Source organism: Mustela nigripes, chromosome 1 (assembly GCF_022355385.1).
Source record: "Mustela nigripes isolate SB6536 chromosome 1, MUSNIG.SB6536, whole genome shotgun sequence".
Classification (NCBI taxonomy): Eukaryota; Metazoa; Chordata; class Mammalia; order Carnivora; family Mustelidae; genus Mustela; species Mustela nigripes.
In genome coordinates, this window is record NC_081557.1 from 32868523 (window position 1) to 32876367 (window position 7845).

Genomic DNA, 7845 nt, shown 5'->3' on the forward strand with positions numbered 1-7845 from the left:
AGGGACCTTGAGGGAGAGGCACCATGTGCCCAGCTGTAGGAAGTGACATAGTGAGAACACAGAATTAATCAAACAGCTTAGGCTGGAATCTTCTGTCTTGTATCAACCCAACATCCTTATCTCTGAGCCTCAAGTCCTCATCTGTAAAATAAAGAAGCTGCCACTCCTCCTGGCAAACATGTTCTGAGGATCATATGTGGCCATGAATGCTTTGTAAGCAATAATGTATTTTGCTGTGAAGGGCTTTTGCCAATAGATCCGGTTTGCTCCAGGGATGGTTAATTTTGGCTAGGCTGTGGTATCCAGTTTTTGGTCAAATACCACTCTAGATGTTGCTGCGAATGTTGGCCGTCCTCATCCAGGTAGTCAAAGACTCAAGACTATAACATCAGCTCTTCCTTGTTTTGTTGGTTTTGTTTGTTTTTTACTCAAGTTACAAAGAGCACTTCTCAATAGAAGAACCATCTCGTATTTCTCTTCCTACCCCCTGCACCTGGGAAGGAACCAAGCACAGTGGATGCTTAGTCAACTTGGGAATGGATGGATGGATAGATGGATGGATACTTTACAAACATCTTGATCAGATTATCCTGGGGGAAACAAGCCTAAGGAGCAAGCAGGGACAGGGGACTATCCACTCCTCCTCTTTTCTATACCTTTGCATGATACCAGCTTTATCATCACCCACCATCTTCCCCTTCTTAAAAGACTTAGCTCAACTTGTCTCTTCCAACATGCCTCAGTGTAACCTCAAATTCACTTTCCTCCATGCTCTCTCACCTCATCCTTTCCTTTCACACAGACTCCCTAGGTTTACAGTACATTATACCTATGGGGTTATGTTTTCTCGCTCCTTCATTTAGTTGATAGATTTTATCGAGTGCCTACATATGCCAAGAACTTCCAGGTCTGTGCAGTGCGCTCTCAATAATGAGAACAGGCGAAGAATCAGTAAATCTCTGAGAAGTCAAAAAAGGGGATACAAAGGTTTGCAATAAAAGATACAGCCTTTCAGATCCTCATTCAAAGCCTATAGGCTCTTGGTTTACTCACACTTCTAATGGGGCTGGTTATTTAGCTTCCAAGCCCACAGCAAATCAGAGGAAAGCATTTCTCCCTAGCAGTTGGCAAACTGACAAGTATAAGAAGTCAGAGAAGACAATCTGTCATCAACAGAGGAGGCCAACAAACCTATGAAAAACAAAACAAAAGGTACAGGCAATCTGGGACCATATAGTGAATGGGCAATCAATCTTACGCATCTCCTCCATTCATTAAACTGCATGAGCCCATCATAATGCTGATTCAATTCAACAAAGGTCTTATAAGACAGGGAAGATTTTAGTATCCTAGAGAGCTTTTCATACAAATTGGCTAAATGGAACTTAGTAGACCAAAGTCAGGGCTACTAGGAAAGTTCAGCTGCCAAAAATAATTCAAATTCTGGATAGCCAATATTTTACACTGATAGAATTATCAATTATAATTTATTGAGCAAGTCTATGACATGTCTATTGCTTTAAATACTTAATTTCATTCAAGACCACAATTATTCAATGAAGTGAGTACTGTTATTATCCTTGTTTTCTGAAGGAAGAAAGGGAAGGAAACAGGCTCAGAGGGGTTGAATAACTTGCCTTTGGTCACAAAGCTGGTTAGTAGCAGATTTTTTGTGACCAAATCAAAAGATGGAGAGAATAGATAGTATCTACCTCTTCTTTTTTATTCCTCTTAACCCTTAGCATAGATCTAGGCATACAGTAATTTCTCAAAGTAAGGTCTCTTCCCTCCAATAAATTTGTCCCAGGAATTGTGCTAGCATCTAGAGATATGTTGGAGGGTAAGCCAGACAAAGATCCTGTCCTATGGATAGTGCCACACAAAGAATGTATAAATCCTTTCCCCATTTGGGGGGCAAATCAATTTGCTGTGATCATATTTAATATGACTCCTATTCTGAGTCTTTAGGAAGCAGCTGAAGATTTGTTCTTGGAAAACGTAAGTTCCAGACAACTATAGAGGTTTGCATATGAAGAAAACTTCTCTCCCTCCTATACTGTCCCCATTTCTCAGGCTGTCTGTGCCCCTCAGTTGTGCCGCCTCCCTCTGCAACTTCCCTGAGGAGTGACTTAACAGAAGTCACTTCAGCACCCTCATCTGCAGAATGGTTACAAGAGGTGGATGATGGGACACTCCAGTCCTCTCTCCCCCTCTCCTCTGGCAGGTTCTTCTCAAACTTTTCTCTCATCATCCCCTATCTAGCGCCACCACAGCTGAGTAGCTGGAGGAGAGGTAAGGAGACTGTTTACCGGCACTCTCATGGCTTGAGACAATGCCACATTGTCTGAACTAGACAGTGGCTGGGAAGGAGTTTATTGTCAGCTGGTGAGGGGTGGAAGCAGGAGGTGGACTGGCTCTGGTTTCCCAGCCCCAGCGCTCTTCAAGCATGGGAGGATGCTATAAAAACAAGCCTGCTGAGAACCTCCCACGGGTGACATGAGCACATCAGTTGGGCTGTGGAGGAGTCGAATGTAGAGAAAGGGGCTTGGGGTGGAACATTCTAGCAAGGTTGAAATGGGTAAGAAGATCCAAGCTATTAGTTAATTTTAGTAGGCTCATTCGATTTTCAAGATATCTGGAAGAAAAGAAGGGACATATGTGGGCTAGAGATGGAGTGAAAACTACAATTTAAAACAAACCCAATGATTTATTGAGCGCCTACTATGTTGTGTTTTCCAGCGCTATTGTCACTGCTGGAAATACCACAGTGAATACAACCGGTAAGTTTCCTTCCTTTAAGGAATTTATATCAAAGCAGCAGAGCCAGTCATTAAACAGAGAAACAAATAAATAACATGGATAATTTTTTAAAAGGGTCAACTTTCACAAAGGAAGTAGAACATGGTGTGATTAAACAATGAGTGAGGTGGGGGGGGCAGTATTTCATAGGATGACCAGGGAGGACCCCTCTGAAAAGATAACAATGCCAATTATACCAGAAGGAAATATGCAGGCCCTGGGGAAGAACCTCACAGACAGAGCAAAAATTGCAAGTGCAAAGGCCCTGAGACCACCAAGAATTTGATGCATTCAGAAAAACCAATGTGGCTAAAGAGTGGAGAATGACAAGAAGAGTGCTATGAAATTAGGCCAGAGTTGTCTGTTCTCAGTGCAGTGGGAAGGTTTTAAGGGAGCATGTTTTCAGAAGCTCACTTTGGCTGTGCTATTGGGACAGGGATTATCAGGGATAAAAGAGGAAGAAGGAACACCAGTTAGAAGGCCACCAAAGTCACAAGATAAGATGTGGCAAGTGGCCTAGATTGGAGAGGGACATAAGAGGACAGATTTAGAACATATTTGGGAGAGAGAGGCATGGGGGGGGGCAGATATATCAGCAGGAGTTTTAGGAAAGAGCTACCCACACTATAACAGGATGTCTCGTGATTTTAGTCTCTCTTTGAACATCTGCCCAACCCTCCTTTTTGCCCAGTGGGATTCCTCCATTTACACATGGAGTTCCCAGGGACCTCAGCTTGCCCGCTGTCTCACCTAGACTCAGAGCTCTCTCCAGCCTCACTTCCCACTGACAGACGGGTCGGCCCACTTCCAGAGCCAGAAGGAAGATGTGATTGACCCAGCTTGTCTTCTCATGCCGAGCCATCCTCTGAGTTACCCTCCTCTCTCTGAGTCGGGGACTCACCGCTAGGACAGGCTGGGGAGGCAGGACCACCTGAGTGCCACAGCCAAGGTCTATGGTGGGTCAGTCTCTCTTGAAGAGTGCTGTGTACTGCAGGCCCCCACTAGTAGACCCAGCCGTAATCTTCATAACTATAGTATAAAATAAAAACGATTGTTATCCTTATTTTGCAGAAAAGGAAAAAGGCACAGAGAGGCCAAGTGACCTTTCCAAGACCACATAGCTAGTAAGGAGCAGAGTTGCAAGGAGCCTGGCTGTAGACGTCCTGATCGTAGGCCTTTGCTGACATCCTTTCTAAGCTTTAGATCAGACTGTACCGAGAAGGGTTGTTGAACATGGATGTGGAAAAATATGGGAATAGATGTTGCCCCAGCTGCTGAGGCTGCTAATGATCATGTTTTACCTGGTGAAGCCAAGAGGAGACTTACTGCACTGCCTGCTTTCAGCTCCAGATCTTCCATTTACTATTTCCACCATCTGGGTAAAGAACTCTAACTTCCTGGAGCTTCATGGTACTCATCTTAAAAACATAGTTAATAATGAAACATCTATCCTAGTGGTTTCACAGCCATTGTTTGTAAAACAACCATTATGGTCCCATGGGAAAGGCACATTTGATAAATGAAGAGACTTGGGGGAAGCAAAGAGTAAGAACAAGTTAGAGGAAGAAGGGGTCCAGGGGTTCCAGCACAGGAAACTCTGGTGTTCAAAGACCTGGGGACTGAAGATGAGAGGACATGCACGTGGTGTGGTGCGGAAGTGGACAGTCTCAAGAGCCATGCTTCCTCCTAAAGACAATAGGGAGCCATTGAAGGACTTTTAGCAAGAAAAATAGGACTTATGTGGTCAGAAGCACCGTTTAGAAAGATAGCCTGGGGCTCTTGGGTGGCTCAGTGTGCTAAGCCTCTGCCTTCGGCTCAGGTCATGTCCCAGGGTCCTGGGATCAAGCCCTACATCGGGCTCTTTGCTCAGCAGGGAGCCTGCTCCCCCCACCCACCGCTACCTGCCTCTCTGCCTACTTGTGATCTCTTTCTCTCTGTCAAATAAATAAAAATCTTTTAAAAAAAGAAAGAAAAGAGAGTTATCTCTGGTGGCCAGTGTGGAGAATGGACTAGAGCAGGGAAGATGGCAGACACAGAGACAGGAGGCAATTTTAGCAGTGCAAGCAAGGCGGGGGAGAATATGGACTCAGGTGATGGGAGAAATATTTAGGCATGTCACCAAGAGAATGTGGCGGTCCAGGAGCCCACTACTTCCCAATCTAGAACAAGTCTCTTGTCTGGAAGAGAACAGGTGTGTCCTCTTCTACTTTGAATAAAAGTTTCACAGTTACTTCATATCTGAATAATGTTTGTCTCTTGGGTGTGTGCCTCTCCATTGATATTTGTTTCTCTAAATTCTTCAAAGAGAAGGCTCTTTGTTTCGATGACAAGGCCTACCCTTGCTTCCTGTGTGTGGACTGATGGCAACCTTTCCTGTGAAGGCAGGTATGGGGCCTCTGGCGTGGCCACTTTGCATAGCACATTAGGAGTGTCTGCATTTCCAGAATTTGTTTCTCCAATGGGAGGGCACCCTAGTCGATATTTTATTTTTATTTTTATTTTTGGTCCTATGGTATCAGGTGAACGTGGCCTGGAAATCAAGGCCAATTCCTTTCCTCTCCCACTGCGTGCAGTGGTTTAACTACTCAAAGCCCAGTCGGCTGAGCCAGGACACCCATATAAAAAACCCTACTTGGCTTTTTTTAGATGGTTTTCTGTCTCCCGACTAGCACTTATCTGCACGTGCTTACACACATGCACACGCACACATAGGCACGTATGCAGGCGCGCACACAGCACCGTACCCACAGGGCCCCCGGAGCCCACATCCACACGTAGGACCTTCTCCAAGGCATCTTCAAAGCCTGGTGATGCCACCACTCCATGCCGTGTCTTCTCCCCCGGGACCGCCTGATGGAAGCCTACATATTCCAAATCCTCAAAGAAAAAGGAAAAAGAAAACCTCTTCTTTCTGGATCAATAAGTTAGCTTTGTGAGGGGTGGGGGGAAACCAAAGATGTTCTCCTTCGTGGAAAAGTAGATCCTTGAAGCATCACTGCCCTGAATCTCACTGTCTTCCTTTACCTGCAGCAATCTCCCATGGGAATGGAATGCTTGGCTCTGTGTGAGTGGAAGCAAGTTCGGGTCATAGCGCCTGGCACTTCAGGGAACCTCCGAAACCAGAGATCCCACTTCTAGAAGAGCTTATTTTTGCCTAGCTGTAGTTTTGAGCACAGCTTTTAAATATTTAGGTCCAACTCCAGCAGGCTTATTAAGCATTAGGGGATAGAAGGTGGGATGAGTTTATGATTTTTATAGGGAGGAACTGTTATGTTTGCCATCAGGCTGGGAAAAAACTTGTTAAAGTCATGGTATGCCCTGCTGATGAGGGCACGGGGAAACAAAGTCAACGAGTATTTATTAAGAAACTGCTCTGCGCTAGGCATTGCTCTAGGCCAGAGTCATTGTGGTATAGTACATAAATGAACAAAATCCCTGCTTCCTGAAATGTACATTCTGGTATAATTCATGGTGCTAGAAATGTACATATCTTTTAGAACACAGAACACATCCAAGCCTTGAGAAGGTATAGCCATGTCTTTTGGGTTGACAATTGTGTACCCATATATGTAAAAGAATATAAAATTGTTTAGAAGAATAAAAAGTTTAAGGGAAAAAAACCTTAAATGTCTAACATTAAGAAACTATTTAAATTCGGGCGCCTGGGTGGCTCAGTGGGTTAAGAAACTATTTAAATTAATTACAGTCACTTTTACACTTGAATACCCTACCATTATTAAAATAATATTGAAGAATATGTATGGATTTGGGAAAATGTTAATGATGTATTACCACACAAAAAAGTAGGTTACAAAACAGTTGGTCAAGCGGGATTCCATTCATATCAAGTGGATGGAAAAAATTAAGTGAAAGTTTATTAATTTAGCAATATCTACTGAGCACTTTCAATGTGCCTGGGCTCTGAGTTACAGAAGTAAACAAGATTAGCAACGTCGTTCCTCCTATGGAATTTGTGGTAGTTGTCTCTGAATGGTAGAATTTGGGGTAACTTTAATTTTCCCATTTCTTTTTCTGTGTTTTCCATGTCTTCTAAGCTGATAAGATATTCCTTTTTAAGTTACCCCAAAATTGGGGGGCCTGGGTTGCTCACTTGGTTAAGTGTCTGCCTTTGGCTCAGGTCAAAATCCTGGGGTCCTGGGATTGAGCCCCATATCGGGTTTCCTTCTCAACAGGGAACCTGTCACTCCCCCTGCTTATACGCTCTCTCTATCTAATAAGTAAATAAAATCTTTGAAAACTAAAAATTACCCAAAAATTGAGATGCGTGGTTGCCTCTGTCCAAGGAGCATGTGACTCTTGATTTGGGGATCATGAGTTCAAGTCCCACGTTGGGTATAGCGATTACTTAAGTTAAAAGATAAATAGATAATAAATTACTTTAAAACTAAACATAATTTTTTAAAGATTTGAGAGAGAGAGATTATGAATGGGAGGAAGGGCAGAGGTAGAAAGAACATTCTAAATCAACTGAGCTTACCCAAAAGAGGCCTAAGAAACCTTTGGATGATTAAGTTTCTATAGAATTGATTAAATAAGGTAAGATTTTGTATGTGTGTGTGTCTTTGTTTTTGCCACCAGGTATAAAGGGAACTCAAAATAGAGATTTAAGTTATAGAAAAAATAAAATGACCGTCTTTGCACCCTTAATATGTAACTTGTGAAATTCCTACTCACTACATTAAGTGTGAACATAAAATGGATGTATGCCACCACGAGACTAAGTAAAATTTATACACATGTGGACAAAGGTAAGGAAGGGAGTAAGACAGATGAATTCCTTATAATGAGGTGGGAAGATGATATGTGACTTTTTAACACTTTATTTTAGAGAGAGACAGAATGTGCATGCATGAGCCGGAGCAAGGGAGAGGGACAGGGAGAGAGAGAATCTCAAGCTCACTCTGTACTGAATGCAAAGCCCAAGATGGGGTTCAGTCTCACGACCCTGTGATCATAGCCTGAGCCAAAATCAAGAGTTGGATGCTCATCCAACTGAGCCACCCAGGTGCCCCAGATGAGACATGA